Below are 16,825 nucleotides of genomic sequence, written 5' to 3'. Positions count from 1 at the left end.
ATCGGATTGAAATGTTTTGTATACAGTGGCGGCGCCAGGAATTGCTGGATGGGTATTCACCCAATATTTTTACTCTATGTGCAATATATGACCAAATAGTACGAGAATTTCAATATCTGAACCAAATAGTGCGGCTATTGCAATATATGAACAAAATAGTACGCCATAATGACAATAGAATTTTTTTGGATGTGTCAAACCATAATAATTATAAAAAAACATGGATACAAAAGTTCCTTTTGATTGATAAAATGATGATATGATTGATATCCGACCTTACAATATAACTTTGCGGTTGCCTTTCTGGAAACGATTGATGACATCCTCATCCTTTACTTGATTGAAGAATTCTCTCTCAACAAATGTAACCAAACAATTGCTCAAGTAATCATCACCCATTTTGCTCCTTAGCATATTCTTCACATAGTTCATTGAAGAGAATACCCTTTCAACACTAGCAGTAGCAACTGGCAGAATCAATACGAACTTAAGAAGCTTGTAAACAATAGATATCGTTCATGCTTGTATGTCTCTACAAGCATAACTGAAAGTTGACATAGATTCTTTAAGTTTTGAAACCTTTGATCTCTACGCACATGGGTAACATACATGTTTAGTTGCCATGGAAGTCTTGCCAGTTCATCACTTGTGAAATCATTAGCCTAAAATTTTGTAGCAAGCCTAACCAACTTCTCCTGATCATAAGCAGCAAATAGACGAAGTGGACAAAATGCTGCCATGCAAGAAAGTAGCTATGTGTTTACCTCTTTAAATCTGCCATTGAGTTCACTTATTTTCCTATCAATGACAGCCACAAACATATCAACTTTGAAACAGTGGTAATTCATCGCACCATTACATAAACCCCTTTTAGGCCGGCCAATGGGAAAGTAAGGACCCTCCATATCAACAACTTTGATCTTATGCTTTGTACAAAAACATGTGACCTTTGTGAGAAAATCATCCCATCTAGCGTCGGTCCTCAAACACTCCAAGTGATACTTTGTGACCTCAACAAGCTCAATAGCATGAACAATATCTTCATCTTGCTTTTGTAAAGCTCTACACAGCTCATCCGTGTATCCAAATATTTCTTGCATCAAGTGTGCTCTGAAAACAAACTCAGATGATCGAAATGGTGTCAATATAGATAGAGCCGCTTGGGCCTCCGCACCATGATACTCGTCTCCAATCTTGATGAGGACTCGTCATAGTGCACCATACATAGAGATGACATGGTTCACGGTTTTGAAGTGAGAGCCCCAACGTGTATCACATGGCCTTCCCAAACCCATTTCTTGATTCAGCCCACTCCCTGTTTCCACTTCTTCCAATTCTAATGCATCAATGAGTTCCTCGGCCTGAGCTATCCAAAGCATTCTCATCTTTTTACAAGACATGCTAAGAGCATTTAACAAGTGTGCAAGTTGCTGAAAGAACCAAGTGCAATCACCACTCTCCTTAGCAACAACAACAAGAGTTAACTGTAGTTGATGAGCAAAACAATGAACATAATAGGCAGAAGGGGACTCATCCATAATTAGTTTTTTTAGGCCATTAACATTACCTTTCATGTTACTAGCTCCATCATATCCTTGCCCATGAACCATTGCAAAGGTCAAATTGTGTGTCATAAGCAGTTTCTGAATTGCAGCTTTAAGTGTCAAAGAGGTAGTATCTTCAACATGAGCAAGAACAAGAAATCTTACAACCGCCCTTCCTTTATTTTCAACATAACGCAAGCAAACAGCCAACTGTTCATTCTGATACACATCACTAGACTCATATGCAAGTATTGCAAAATGACCACCATCAAGTTCTTCAATAATTAGTTTAGTAGTCTCCTGTGCACAATTTTTTATCACCTCTTGTTGTATATCATGGTGAGTCATCTTGCAGTTTTGTGGAGCATTGTTGAGAACAACCCTGTCAACTGTCGTGGATCTAAGACTGACAATAGAATGGGGGGTAGGTATGAGGAGGCAAGATCCTAGCTATGGAGTAGTTGTACGCATGAGTTTTACGAGTTCAGGCCCTTCTCGGAGGAAGTAACAGCCCTACGTCTCGGTGCCCTGAGGCGGTCGACTGGATTATACGTGTGTGTGTGTGTGTGTGTTTACAAAAGTGCGAACCCTTGTCCCAGAGGAGGGAGGTGGCTTATATAGACCGCACCAGGACCCCAGCTCCCCTCCGTTACATAGAGTTCAATGCTCATAAAGGAAAGGCGTTACAGGTAACGTCTACAGTAAATGTCATAAATGCTCATAATGCTATGGTTTAAGTCTTAACCGTTGCGGAGTGGAGGGTTCCTCATCTTCTGGTGGTCGAGTGTCTTCAAGGTGGTTGAGTGAGCGCATCTCCACGGTCGAGTGGATGATGATTTCTCTTCGACTGCTTCTGATTCTTTGTAAAGATGTCCTTGGGGAAGGTACACTGGACAGGTCCATGACCCTACCCTAGGTACATAGCTTCATCATTAGCCCCTGAATGGATCAGGGTTTGAGTGAGGAAGGGGTCGAGAACACTTCCGTCCCACTCTTTGTGCTATGAATATGCCTTGTCCTGAAACAATGAGTTGAGGAGACGACGTCGACTCCTTTCTCAATAGCCTTGGTCCATTCTTGGATGTTGTCGAGTGAACTTTCATGGTTGAATTCCGAATGATGATGTAGAGGGTGTTTGTCTTCAATCTGACAGGTTGTTCCGCTCTCCGCGGATCTCGCGGGATTCAAATTTTGGGAATCGCGCCAGACGGGAGGAAACGAGGTTATCGGGATGGATTAGGTAAGTCTCCTCGATCCCCGCGCCACCTTTTTCGCCACGTACTGCGCACGCGACTGTTGCGGGGTTTGTTTAGATCGCTTGGGTCCACTAGTCAGCCACTCGGTGGAAGGCCTTATAAAAGGTCTCGGGCCAGGCCTCTGCTTCGCACGCCCCCATTCTCTCTTCTCTTTCTCCCGATCCCTCCGCCACTCTCGCTTCTGCCTCATCGCCGGACCTCTGCTCGAGCTCGATCCGCCACCATGGGGAAGGACAAGACGGCGGCATTGGAACACGCGAAGAAGGCGCCCGCGAAGGCGAAGGGCAAGCGGACCAGCCGGGGCGGATCCTCGTCGAGGTTCGGCCTGCCGGCGGGCTGGATCCAGGGCGACTGGATCCGCTCGGCAATCACGCAGGGCGACCTCGACGACCTGGTGGAGGGGGGATTGATCCCCCACAAGTCGGCTCAGCTCCCGGGGGACGAAACTGAGCCGCAGCCTAGAGAGGGGGAGTGCATCCTCTTAGCAACCCACGTAGATCACGGATTCTCCCTGCCTCCCCACCCTTTCTTCCGGGGTTTTTTGAACTTCTTTGGGGCTCAGCTCCACCATTTCACTCCGAACACCATAGTCTATCTGGCCGCTTTCGTGTCCATGTGCAAAAACTTCTTGGGCTGTCGACCGCACTGGGGGCTTTTCAAACACATTTTCACTTGCCGCTCCCAGTCGGTTAAAAAGGCCAAGTCGAGTGACGAGAGGACGCGGGTGATCCAGATGTGTGGTGGTCTAGGGATCCAGATGAGGAGCAAGAGTACTTTCCCAGCGATGATCCTTCCTGACTCGGTCCGGGGCTGGCAGTCGACTTGGTTTTACTGCAAGGATCAGCCAACCCCTGGCCAGTCGACTGGACTTCCTCCTTTCTCCTTGGCTCGAGTGGAGAAGCCTGCTCCCCTGAAGGTAGTTCCAGAAGAGAAGGCGCGGGTCAAGGAGCTGGTCGAACGGGTCATCCAGCTTGTCCGCGACGGAGTGACCGGGATGGATCTGCTGGAGGTCTTTCTCGGTCGACGCACCCAACCTCTTCAGGCGCGCGACCATCCGATGTGGATGTACTCTGGGCTCGAAGATACCACTCGGATCCACCCGAAGGAGGTCAGCGAGGATATCTTGGAGAACTGGTTGAGGGGAATCACTGGCAACAAAGACAACCCTCGGGGATCCAGGAGGGTGATTCCATTCGACAACTCGCGCCAGCCGGAGCAGGTATATTTCTGTTTTATCAAGTATCTTTCCGATTCACCACGTGATGTCCCGTTTGTGGTCGACTGAATGCCTTTTGATTGTTATCCTTTCAGGCCCTCATTGAAATGTACTCGATGCCCAACGGAGTGCAGGACCCCGGCGCTGAAGAAGAAGGGAGCGGGGGCGAGAGCAGCGAGGAGCATTCAGAAGCCAAGGAGGATGAGGAGAGTGATGAATCGACCGATGAGGAAGAAGTCGACTCGCCTCCTCGCAGGGAGAGGAGGTCCAAGCACACTCATGACCCGGCACGCGCTCCGGACTTGGTGGCTGCGCCGATCGGGCAATCCTCGAAGCGCCCCAGGACGTCTTCCCCGACGCCGACTAAGAAGCCTCCAAAGCAATCCAAGGTCGCGCCGCTTCCAGCGCCGAAAGTGCCGAAAGCCATCTCTTCCAAACCGCCCAAAGCTTTGCCTCGGATCAAAGTGACCGTTCCTACTATCTCCGGGTAACCATCTGACTTGTCCTTTATGTGGATTCAATTAACTGGATGTAACCGATTGAATGCGGGCCTTTGCAGTGCTGCTACGTCAGGGACCTCTTCATACCAGTACCAGGACGAGGAAATGGAGGATGCGGTGACCTCTAACCCAGGTATGAACTCTTGCAATTTCGATTCTTGATCCTTTTAGGGTCGAGTGGTTCACTTGGGGTCGAATGTTCTGTCTTGCAGCTCCACCCAACATCATTGACCTTTCGGACGACGACGAAGATGTGGCTCCTAAGCCTAGGAAGAGCAAGAAGGTAACAGCTGGCAGGGTGGCCCGGCAGGAACCAACTGCAACGCCTCCCGTCTGTCAGGCTGAAGATGCGGGCAGGGCCGCTGTGACGTTCGCTGCACCCTTGCCGAGTGGGCACCCCACGCGGTCGACCGCGCCTGTGGTTCCTTCAACTATCCAACTCCACACCGTGGAGCCTCAAGCAGTTGCACATGGGTCGTCTGCACATTTTTTCACCAGCTACCCCGTCCCAGACAACCAGTCGGAAGCGGCTGTGGAAGCCATCCGACAGGCTGATATGATGATGGAGCGGGTGAAGATAGTGCACGAGAGCAGTCAGGCTGCCTACGATGCTAGTGCCGCTCTTCGGGCCAACGTTGAGGTGAGTGGACTTTCCGACTGTTTTTGTTCTCGAAAAATCTTCTTCTGCACAATCTCCTGTTGTTCGCGTTGAATTAGAGCACCCACTGGGTGTTGTTGTTGTTTTCGGTAGTTTCGCTCTTCCACTCGGTCTGGGCGAGTGGGATCAGAACCGGTGGGGGCACGCCAAGTGCACCCACCGGGTGTAGTCCCCGAGACCGCGGTCGACTACTGACAGTCGACTGTGGTCTGAGTTCTTCTTTCGTTGACGGCGCAATTGTTCTTTCTCTCTCTCTCTTTTTTTTACTCCTTGCACTCGACTCCGGCGGGCCGGGCGAGTGGGATCAGAACCGGTGGGGGCACGCCAAGTGCACCCACTGGGTGTAGTCCCCGAGACCGCGGTCGACTGCTGGCAGTCGACTGGGGTCTGAACAACTTGTTGTCCACTTCTTTAGGTTTTATTCATTCGGAAATGAACTGCTTTCGAACCTATCGATTGACCTGTCTCTTGCCTCCTGCAGAAGTCTTGTACTCTTATCTCCAAGTTTTCTGAACTCGAAGAGAAGCAGAGGCAACTCAACTTAGACTTGGAATTGGCTCAGCAAAATCTGAAAAAAGCTCAAGACAAGGCCGCTGGTATGGAAGGTAACTGATTGCCGACTGAATTTCAATATATCTCTTTGATCTATTTTTTGATTCGATTATTTCTTTTGCAGAGAAAATGAAGTTGGCTCTGTACAAGGACTCGGACCTCGCCGCCGTGCAAAAAGCAGCCCAAGACAAAACCGCTCTCGCAGAGAAGAAGCTTGCTTTAGTTGGAACGCTTGAAGGAGAGGTGACTAGACTGACATCTTGTCTTAATGAAGCTAACCGCAAAGTGACCAGCCTGAAGAAGGATAAGGTCGCCCTGAACGAAAAGTTGGAGTCTGTGATCCGCAAGAGGAACGACACAGAAGCCTATCTGAGGACCCTCGCCAAGAAGCTTTATCTCGTGCTGGGAGGTATTTCTTTTAATCCGACTGTGTTGATGTTTGCCATCGGATTTTGCTCGGTTGATTGAACTGACTCTTGGCTGCAGAACTTTGTCAAGACTTTGACGAAGAAACTGGGAGGGTCGAGACGGGCATGGACCCTATCGCTTCCACGGTCTGCGACGAAACTATGATGAACATGCTCCAACTGGAGTCCCGTATCACCAGCGCCACAAGATACCTCGCACGCCTGAAGGAGGTTGTCTCTCGAATCGACTCGACGCTTTGGCCGGAGGCGACGCTTCAGAATGATCTGGAATCTCTGATGACTCGACTAAACGAGATCCCTGACCGAGTGCAAGAATGGAAGAAATCCTCCGCCCGGTGTGGTGCTGACGTGGCGCTGTCCCTGGTGCGAGTCCATTGCAAGGAGGTTCGTGAAGACAAGATGGCTGCGATCAAAGTCGCTAACACCAAAAAGCACGACTTCCAGTCCTTCATGGAGACTTTCATTGCTGCTGCCACTCGGATCGCTGATGGGATCGATCTGAACTCATTCATGGAGCCTGCCAGTCCTCCTCCGGCTGAGTGAACAATCTTATGAAACTTGGATACGCTTTAAATTTACCTTGGAATGCCAAGTGGTTTCTGTAACCGTTAAACTCCTTCGGGCTTGGTGCCCGAGTACTTTTGATTCACTACTTGGAACCTTTTAGTATTTATCTGAATTTGGTTTATCTCCGAATGTGCTTGTGTTTGCCTTCGGATGGACTTTGCTTGCTGCACCTCTTCGTCCTTGCGGATAGGGATGGAGCGGACGTTGTATTTGTGACGCAGATCCGAAGGAGAAGGTGGCAGTCGACCTGCACCTCGTCGTCCTTGCGGATAGGGATGGAGTGGACGTTGTATTTGTGCCGCAGCTCCGAAGGAGAAGGTGGCAGTCGACCTGCACCTCGTCGTCCTTGCGGATAGGGATGGAGCGAACGTTGTATTAGTGCCGCAGCTCCGAAGAAGAAGGTTGCAGTCGACCTGCACCTCGTCGTCCTTGCGGATAGGGATGGAGTGGTGCCGCAGCTCCGAAGAAGAAGGTTGCAGTCGACCTGCACCTCGTTGTCCTTGCGAGTAGGGATGGGTCTCAAACTTAGGCGAGTACTGGACTGCAGCTAAGCTCCCGAGTGGGAGGATTGCTCTCCACTCGGTTGGATTTTTCCAAACTTAGGCGAGTGCTGGACTGCCGTTAAGCCTCTTAGTGAGAGAACTTAGGTGAGTTCTCGACTGCAGCTAAGCCCCCGAGTGGGCGGACTGCTCTCCACTCGGTAGGATTTTTCAAACTTAGGCAAGTGCTGGAATGCTGTTAAGCCTCTAAGTGAGAGAACTTAGGCGAGTGCTCGACTGCAGCTAAGCCCCCGAGTGGGAGGACTACTCTCCGCTCGATAGGATTTTTTCAAACTTAGGCGAGTGCTGGACTGTTGTTAAGCCTCTAAGTGAGAGAACTTAGGCGAGTGCTCGACTGCAGCTAAGCCCCTGAGTGGGAGGACTGCTCTCCGCTCGGTAGGATTTTTTTCAAACTTAGGCGAGTGTTGGACTGCCGTTAAGCCTCTTAGTGAGAGAACTTAGGCGAGTGCTCGACTGCAGCTAAGCCCCCGAGTGGGAGGACTGCTCTCCGCTCAGTAGGATTTTTTCAAACTTAGGCGAGTGCTGGACTGCCGTTAAGCCTCTTAGTGAGAGAACTTAGGCGAGTGCTCGACTGCAGCTAAGCCCCCAAGTGGGAGGACTGCTCTCCACTCGGTGGGATTTTTTCAAACTTAGGCGAGTGCCGGACTGCCATTAAGCCTCTTAGTGAGAGAACTTAGGCGAGTGCTCGACTACAGCTAAGCCCCCGAGTGGAAGGACTGCTCTCCACTCGGTAGGATTTTTTCAAACTTAGGCGAGTGCTGGACTGCCGTTAAGCCTCTTAGTGAGAGAACTTAGGCGAGTGCTCGACTGCAGCTAAGCCCCCGAGTGGGAGGACTGCTCTCCACTCGGTGGGATTTTTTCAAACTTAGGCGAGTGCTGGACTGCCGTTAAGCCTCTTAGTGAGAGAACTTAGGCGAGTGCTCGACTGCAGCTAAGCCCCCGAGTGGGAGGATTGCTCTCCACTCGGTAGGATTTTTCCAAACTTACGCGAGTGTTGGACTGCCGTTAAGCCTCTTAGTGAGAGAACTTAGGCGAGTGCTCGACTGCAGCTATGCCCCCGAGTGGGAGGACTGCTCTCCATTCGGTGGGATTTTTCAAACTTAGGCGAGTGCTGGACTGCTGTTAAGCCTCTTAGTGAGAGAACTTAGGCGAGTGCTCGACTGCAGCTAAGCCCCCGAGTGGGAGGATTGCTCTCCACTCGGTAAGATTTTTCCAAACTTAGGTGAGTGCTGGACTGCCGTTAAGCCTCTTAGTGAGAGAACTTAGGCGAGTGCTCGACTGCAGCTAAGCCCCCGAGTGGAAGGATTGCTCTTCACTCGGTAGGATTTTTTTGAACTTAGGCGGAACGGATTCGCGACTAAGCCCACCCACTGGGGGATTTTAGGAGTAAATAAGAACAACACAATCGAATGAGAGAACCGTAAGCTCTTGTCTTTGATAAACGAATTACAAAAGGTGTTGCTTATTATATTTTATTTGAACGAGTGTTTAAGTATAAAAGGGGCGGAGCAGCTCCGCGTTCCAAGCCTGTGGCTCGTCTTTCTGATGCTCGATACTATAAAGATGGTATGCTCTGTTGTGGAGAACTTTGGTGACGATGAAGGGGCCTTCCCAAGTTGGAGCGAGCTTGTGTGTTTTCTGCTGATCCACTCGAAGAACCAAGTCTCCTCCTTGAAAGGCCCGACCCCTCACATTCCTGGCGTGGAATCGACGCAAATCTTGTTGATAAATGGTCGAGCGGATCAAGGCCATCTCTCTTTCCTCCTCTAAGAGATCGACTGAATCTTGCCGGGCCTGCTCTGCTTCTGCTTCGGAGAAGAGTTCAACTCGGGTTGTGGAGCAAGTCACTTGGCAGGATAGCTTCGGCTCCATAGACTAAGAAGAAAGGAGTTCTTCCAGTCGATCGATTAGGAGTTGTCCTTAAACCCCACAGAACTGACGGAAGTTCATCAGCCCAAGCACCTGCTGCGTGTTTGAGATCACGCATCAGTCGGGGCTTCAGTCCTTTGAGGATTAGGCCATTGGCTCTTTCTGCTTGTCCGTTCGACTGCGGGTGAGCAACAGAAGCATAGTCGACTCGAGTGCCCTGAGAGGCGCAGAAAATTCTAAACTCATCAGAATCGAAGTTCGATCCGTTGTCCGTGATGATGCTGTGTGGGACTCCATATCGGAACGTCAATTCTCTGATAAAACTGACAGCGGTGCTAGCGTCAAGGTTCTTGATGGGTTTGGCTTCGATCCATTTGGTAAACTTGTCGACTGCAACAAGCACGTGAGTGAATCCGCTTCTGCCGGTCCTCAGCGGTCCAACCATATCCAGTCCCAAAACAGCGAAGGGCCAGACGAGGGGGGTGGTCTTCAGGGCTGACGCTGGCTTGTGAGACATATCGGAGTAAAATTGACAGCCTTCACATCTGTCGACTATATCTTTCGCCATCTCATTTGCTCGTGGCTAATAGAATCCAGCTCGGTATGCTTTAGCCACGATGGCCCGAGAGGACGCATGGTGACCACAGGTCCCCGAGTGGATGTCATTGAGGATCATTCGACCTTCTTCTGGTGTTATGCACTTCTGACCGACTCCAGTCACACTTTCTCTGAACAGCTGCCCTCTTATCACAGTAAAAGCTTTAGATCGGCGGACGATCTGTCGAGCTTCTTCTTCATCCTCTGGGAGCTCTTTCCTGAGGATGTACGCAATGTAGGGCACCGTCCAGTCGGGAGTAATGGCCAGAACCTCCATGATTAGGTCGACCACAGCTGGGACCTCGACTTCAGTCGGATCCGTGGCACTCTTGGGTTGTGGGGGCTCTTCAATGAAAGGGTCTTCCTGAACTGTCGGCGTGTGAATATGCTCCAAGAACACATTGCTGGGAATGGCCTCTCTCTTGGAACCTATCTTTGCCAATTCATCGTCTGCTTGATTTTTCAATCGGGGGATGTGGTGGAGTTCTAACCCCTCGAACTTCCTCTCAAGCTTTCTCACCGCGTTGCAGTAACCAGTCATGGCTGGGCTTCTGACGTCCCACTCCTTCATCACTTGATTAACTACCAAATCTAAGTCGCCATAGACCATGAGGCGACGGACGCCGAGTGAGATGGCCATGCGCAACCCATACAGGAGTGCTTCATACTCTGCTTCATTGTTGGAGGAATCAAAGTGAATCTGGAGGACATATCTGAGCTTGTCTCCTCGGGGGGATACCAGAACTACTCCAGCACCAGAACTGTTCAACATCTTGGATCCATCAAAGAACATGGTCTAGTGCTCTGAGTGAACTTGAGTCGGCAGTTGCTGTGCGATCCACTCAGCGAGGAAATCTGCTATTGCTTGGGACTTGATAGCTTTCTTTGCCTCAAACTTGATATCCAAGGGAAGGAGTTCAATCACCCATTTTGCCACTCGGCCAGTTGCATCCCTGTTGTGCAGAATCTCTGACAATGGAGCGTCGCTGACGACTGTAACAGAGTGATCTGAGAAGTAGTGTGCAACCTTCTTCATGGTCATGTAAATTCCATAGACAAGCTTCTGATAGTGAGGATATCTCTGCTTTGACGGGGTCAGGACTTCAGAAATATAATAAACTGGGCGTTGAACTTTGTACGATTTTCCTTCTTCTTCCCGCTCGACCGTAAGTACTGTACTGACGACTTGTCCAGTGGCTGCTATATAAAGCAAAAGAGGCTCTTTGCTGATTGGAGCAGCAAGCACCGGCTGGGTGGAAAGTAGGGTTTTTAGCTCTACAAATGTTGTATCAGCTTCTGGAGTCCACTCGAACGCATCTGATTTCTTCATCAGTCGGTAAAGAGGCAGGGCCTTTTCACCGAGGCGAGAAATGAATCGACTTAGGGCGGCCAAGCAACCAGTAAGCTTCTGGACATCATGCACACGCACAGGGCGTTTCATCCGAAGTATAGCGCCTACTTTCTCTGGGTTAGCATCGATTCCTCGTTCGGAAATAAGAAAACCGAGTAACTTTCCGCCTGGAACTCCAAACGTGCACTTTGATGGATTGAGCTTGATATCATACCTTCTGAGGTTGGCAAAGGTTTCGGCGAGGTCGGTCAGCAGGTCAGAACCTTTACGTGACTTGACCACAATGTCATCCATGTATGCTTCCACATTCCGACTGATCTGAGTGAGCAGGCACTTCTGAATCATTCGCATAAATGTGGCTCCGGCGTTCTTCAAGCCGAATGGCATTGTGACATAACAGAAGCACCTGAACAGGGTGATAAAAGCTGTCTTTATTTCATCGGGTCCGTACAGACGGATCTGGTGGTACCCGGAGTAGGCATCCAAAAAGGACAAACGCTCACACCCAGCAGTCGAGTCGACTATCTGATCGATGCGAGGGAGAGGGAAGTGATCTTTCGGGCAGGCCTGATTGATATGCTTGAAATCGATGCACATGCGGAGTGAGTCATCTTTCTTTGGGACCATGACAACATTGGCTAACCACTCGGAGTGGTAAATCTCTCGGATAAACTCAGCTGCCAAAAGCCGAGCCACCTCTTCGCCGATTGCTTTTCTTTTCTGGACGGCGGACCGTCGAAGATGCTCTTTAATTGGTTTCACTTTCGGGTCGACTCGAAAACGATGCTCAGCCAGTCCCCTGGGAACACCTGGCATGTCAGAAGGCCTCCATGCAAAGATGTCCCAGTTCTCACGGAGGAACTGGATGAGCGCTTCTTCCTATTTGGAGTCGAGTGTGGTCGAAATGTGGGTCGGAGCAGCATTGGGGTCTGTCGGGTGAATGTGAACAGACTTCGTCTCGCCAGACGACTGGAATGCTGAATCCGTGGCTGGCTTCTTGGCTCGCAACAAGTCACTTGGGTCTGCATTTTTCTGGTATTCTTGCAATTCTGCCACGGCCATCTGGGCATCGGCGATCTTTGAGCCCTTCTGAAAACACTCTTCCACCTTTTTCCGATTACCAGAGATAGTGATCACTCCTCTGGGACCAGGCATCTTCAGTTTGAGGTACACGTAACAAGGTCGAGCCATGAATCGTGCATAAGCTGGCCTGCCCAGAATTGCATGATATGCACTCTCAAAATCCACGACTTCAAACGTCAACTTTTCTTTGCGGTAATTTTTGGCATCACCGAAAACCACGTCGAGTGCAATCTGACCGAGGGACGCAGCCTTCTTGCCTGGGATGACCCCATGGAAACTCATGTGGCTTTCACTGAGTCTGGACATCGGAATGCCCATTCCTTTCAACGTTTTTGCATACAGAATGTTCAGGCCACTGCCACCGTCCATCAGGACCTTTATCAGTCGAATGCCTTCGACCACCGGGTCGACCACCAGCGCTTGCCTCCCAGGGGTGGCGATGTGCACTGGGTGATCAGACTGGTCGAACGTAATGGTAGTCTGCGACCATTTCAAGTAATTGGGTGTCGCCGGAGCAACCATGTTCACTTCTTTGTTGATGACTTTCAATCGACTCTTGTTTTCAACATCAGCAAAAATCATCAGAGTCGAATTCACATGAGGATAACCATCATCATCTTCCCCTTCACTCTCAGCCTTGTCTGCCTCCTTCTCCTTTTCCTTGGGTTGTTTCTCTCAAAACTGCTGGATCAGGAGCCGACACTGTCGAGTGGTATGCTTCGGGTAAATGAAATTACCTTCTTCGTCTTTTTTGGTGTGGATATGGCACGGCAGATCCAACACGTCATTTCCATCTTGATCTTTTACTTTCTTGGGGTTCCACGGCCCTTTGGGCTTCCCCTTGAACTTTCCTTGAACCACAGCCAAGGCCTCACCCGGAGCAGCTGGTTCGGCCTTGCATTTTTGTTTTCGACTGGAGTTTCCTCCTCCGGCTTCATGGGCGACTGCCTTGTGCTTGCCGCTCCGCAGTCGCTCCTCCTCTTCACCATTGGCATACTTGATGGCGATTTCCATCATCCGAGTCAAAGTCATGTTCCCTGTCCGACCGAATTTTAGATTCAACCCTCGGTACCTGACGCCTTCCTTGAAAGCACAAATTGCCTGATGATCAGACACATCTTCCACCGTGTGGTGCAGGGTGATCCACCTCTGGATATAATCTCTCAAAGTTTCATTCGGTTTCTGGACGCAACACTATAATTTCGTCAAACCTGCTGGCCGCTTGCAAGTACCCTCAAACGTTCTGACAAACACTCGGGCGAGATCTTCCCAAGTATAGATACTGCCAGGCGCCAACTGATTCAGCCACGCCCTAGCCGAGCCCTCCAACATCAGAGGAAGGTGTTTCATGGCCACCTCATCATTGCCGCCACCAATCTGGACAGCCACTCGGTAGTCTTCGAGCCAGGTGTCAGGCTTGGACTCTCCGGTGAACTTACTGACTCTAGTCGCCAACCTGAAGTTGGGGGAATCACTGCAGCTCTGATAGCTCTGCTGAAGCACTCTGGGCCAGAGACATGCACCCTGTTGCTGGTTTGCGGGCCTCTGTCATGGCCATCTCAGTGAGCTCTGTTTCTGTCGACCAAGCCTTGTACGAGAATAGATCTCGCATCAAAGCCTGGCTCCCTGGGGTCGACTGGAATACATCTTCCGACGCTGTTAGGGCGCCTGTCTTCATGTGGCCGCGGCACGTATGACCCACTCCTTGGAGGAGGCATGGGCACTCGACGGCGACCATCGCGATCGGCTCGATGATCATACTGCTCCTGGTTTCTATACTGATCACGCCGCTCTCCACGTCCCTCACGCCTCGGGGGCGATCTCGGGCTATGGGCCGACTGGACCGTATTTGCGACCACAGATCTTCTATGGATCCTATCCCGCGACTGAGACACGGCCGTATTCTGCTCTCCTGCTGCCCGGAGCAAGGCCCTGATCTGCGCCAGATCTCGGCCAGCTTCTCACTGCGAAGGTTGAATCGACTCTGCTATCCGGGCCGCAGCTGCTAGGTTTTGGATCGGTGTTCGGTATAGCTGAGCCGGAGGTGGAAAAAGTTGGCGTCGGCTGGACTCAGGAGCACGTTGACGAGCGCGATTGTCGAGTGCGCGCTGTAGGTTCTCCAGCCGAGTGCGCTCAGCCAGATTGGCCAAGCGAGCCTGTTCCAAGGCCTTGGCCTCGGGCGTTTCTCCAACTATAGGAGTATGCAGGGCATCCATGTTTCAGCGACGAAGTTCTTCTCTCTGCTGCGAGGAGAGAGGCTCGGGGCGGTACTCCTCGTGAACGCGCGACGGATCGCCGTTCCCGTCACCTCCGTCTTCACGATCAAAGCCAGGAGGACCGCGTGGTCCATTGACCATCAGGACTTCCGCTACCGAGTCATTGCTGCCGCACTCGGATGCAGTCTCTACGGAGCCAGTTGACAGATCGAACAGGCCGTAGAGAGACTCGTCGGGCTCGAGCGCCGCGACTTGAGGGGTGGCCGACTGGCGGGCCACCGCATGCTTCACCCACCGTTGAACCCTCAACCGGCCGGTGCGCTTGTTCCGGCGGGTCGCAAGGAGGGGGAAAGCCGTAGGAGTCGACTGGTACTGGGTCGACGGTTGCCGCAGGAGGACGCCGCGGACGCACGCGTGAAAGTGCGTCGCCCCGTGGGCGGGGAGCGCATCGACGTCGAGTGGTGCCTCCTGAAGCCAAGCGGAGTCGTCGGCGACAAACACGAGCGCGCCGAGACGGATCTCGCGGCCCTCAGCCAAACCTCCGCCTGGAACCATGATGATGGGGATCGGAAAAATTGCAACTTCTCCAATAAGTCGCTAAGACACCTGCCCCACGGTGGGCGCCAACTGTCGTGGATCTAAGACTGACAGTACAATGGGGGGTAGGTATGAGGAGGCAAGATCCTAGCTATGGAGTAGTTGTACGCATGAGTTTTACGAGTTCAGGCCCTTCTCAGAGGAAGTAACAGCCCTACGTCTCGGTGCCCTAAGGCGGTCGACTGGATTATACATGTGTGTGTGTGTTTACAAAAGTGCGAACCCTTGTCCCAGAGGAGGGAGGTGGCTTATATAGAGCACGCCAGGACCCCAGCTCCCCTCCATTACACAGAGTTCAATGCTCATAAAGGAAAGGCGTTACAGGTAACGTCTATAGTAAATGTCATAAATGCTCATAATGCTATGGTTTAAGTCTTAACCGTTGCAGAGTGGAGGGTTCCTCATCTTCTGGTGGTCGAGTGTCTTCAAGGTGGTCGAGTGAGCGCATCTCCACGGTCGAGTGGATGATGATTTCTCTTCGACTGCTTCTGATTCTTTGTAAAGATGTCCTTGGGGAAGGTACGCTGGACAGGTCCATGACCCTACCCTAGGTACATAGCTTCATCATCAACCTCTTCAAAATTTCCCGCTAGCCAATTTAAAAGCTCAAGGAAATTTCCTTTGTTTAGTGAGCTTTCACTTTCATCATGTCCTCTAAATGCCAAGCCTTGGTGTGATAGAAATCGCACACATTTGAGTGTCCATGTCAAACGTTGCTTATACAAAGCCTTGTATTGTGAGGTGTTTGAAGCAATAGACTCCCGAATTGATGATTGTGGTGTAGTGAACATATCATACTTCTCTTGAGCTTGAGCATGAGCACTACTAACATCACCTTCATGTTTCTTCAATCTCGACTTCATGTTCCAGTTCCTAAATCCCTTCTTCACAAAAGCATCTCCACCAGGACATTTTGTTTTATCCTTGAACAAATAGCAAACAAAACAGAAAGCACTATCTTTGCCCACACAATACTCAATCCATGGAAATTCTTTAAACCAAGCAGGACAAAAGCGACACTCTTTTCCACTTTTATTTGTAATGTCAAACTTATGTTCTTTTGGTTGACATCGCCCCATCTCAGTATATCTCCTTCTTACTCTATCTTGGTCATTGACAGCATACGCTGAGATGGGAATCCGCTTCCCAGGATCGGGTTCGAGTGCATCCAAATCTGCGTGCATTGGTTCATCATCTTCGTCAATAGATTCATCATCTTCTACATGAGGTGTTGAGGTTTCGCCTCTACTCTTTGGTTGTTGCCATAACACCAACTGCAAATTGCTCTTATTCCTCTCAAGATGAACAGGAGAAGTACAAGTACTAGATGCTGCTGCTGCCTGATTCGGTGTGGATGATTCATCTCTTTTCTTTGTCTTTGAAGCCTTTTCCCACATTGCAAATATGCTACTGCTAGCAATCTTATTTTTATTCATCTACAGTACAAGAAAACAAAGAAACAAAAAAAATTAAAACTTGCATCTAGTCCATTATAGAAACAAATCCAGAAATTAGAGGCATTGGAATCAGCCACTGATTGGAATTGGAGGAGAACTAGAGGAGGGGACGAACCAGAGGACTGGGATGAACTGCTACTGCTCGAGGATGAACTGGAGGAGGGGGCGGGCGGGGGCCGGCGGGGCTGGGGCGTCGCCACTGCGGCTGTGGGGGTGGAAAGGGGGCCACCGGCAGACCAGCACTGGCTGGTCCGTCGCCTGCTGCTCCGCCTCCGGGCTGCTGCATCGCGGGCGGGACGCGGCCATGCGGGATCTGGGACTGGGAGATGAGGAGAGGCGAGAGCAGAACTGGGCGAGAGGGAGAGGCCGAGGGG

General features: G+C 50.7%; 1 pseudogene; it reads right to left on the bottom strand.

The window, feature by feature from the left end:
• Nucleotides 1-276: 276 nt before the first annotated feature.
• Nucleotides 277-16,391, bottom strand: LOC147959344 (uncharacterized; annotated as a pseudogene).
• Nucleotides 16,392-16,825: the final 434 nt, after the last annotated feature.

Source organism: Triticum urartu, chromosome 7A (genome assembly GCF_056163025.1).
Source record: "Triticum urartu cultivar PI428250 chromosome 7A, HENAU_Tu73, whole genome shotgun sequence".
Taxonomy (NCBI): domain Eukaryota; kingdom Viridiplantae; phylum Streptophyta; class Magnoliopsida; order Poales; family Poaceae; genus Triticum; species Triticum urartu.
Note: the sequence above shows the minus strand (reverse complement) of the source record. Positions and strands in the feature narration are given on the sequence as shown.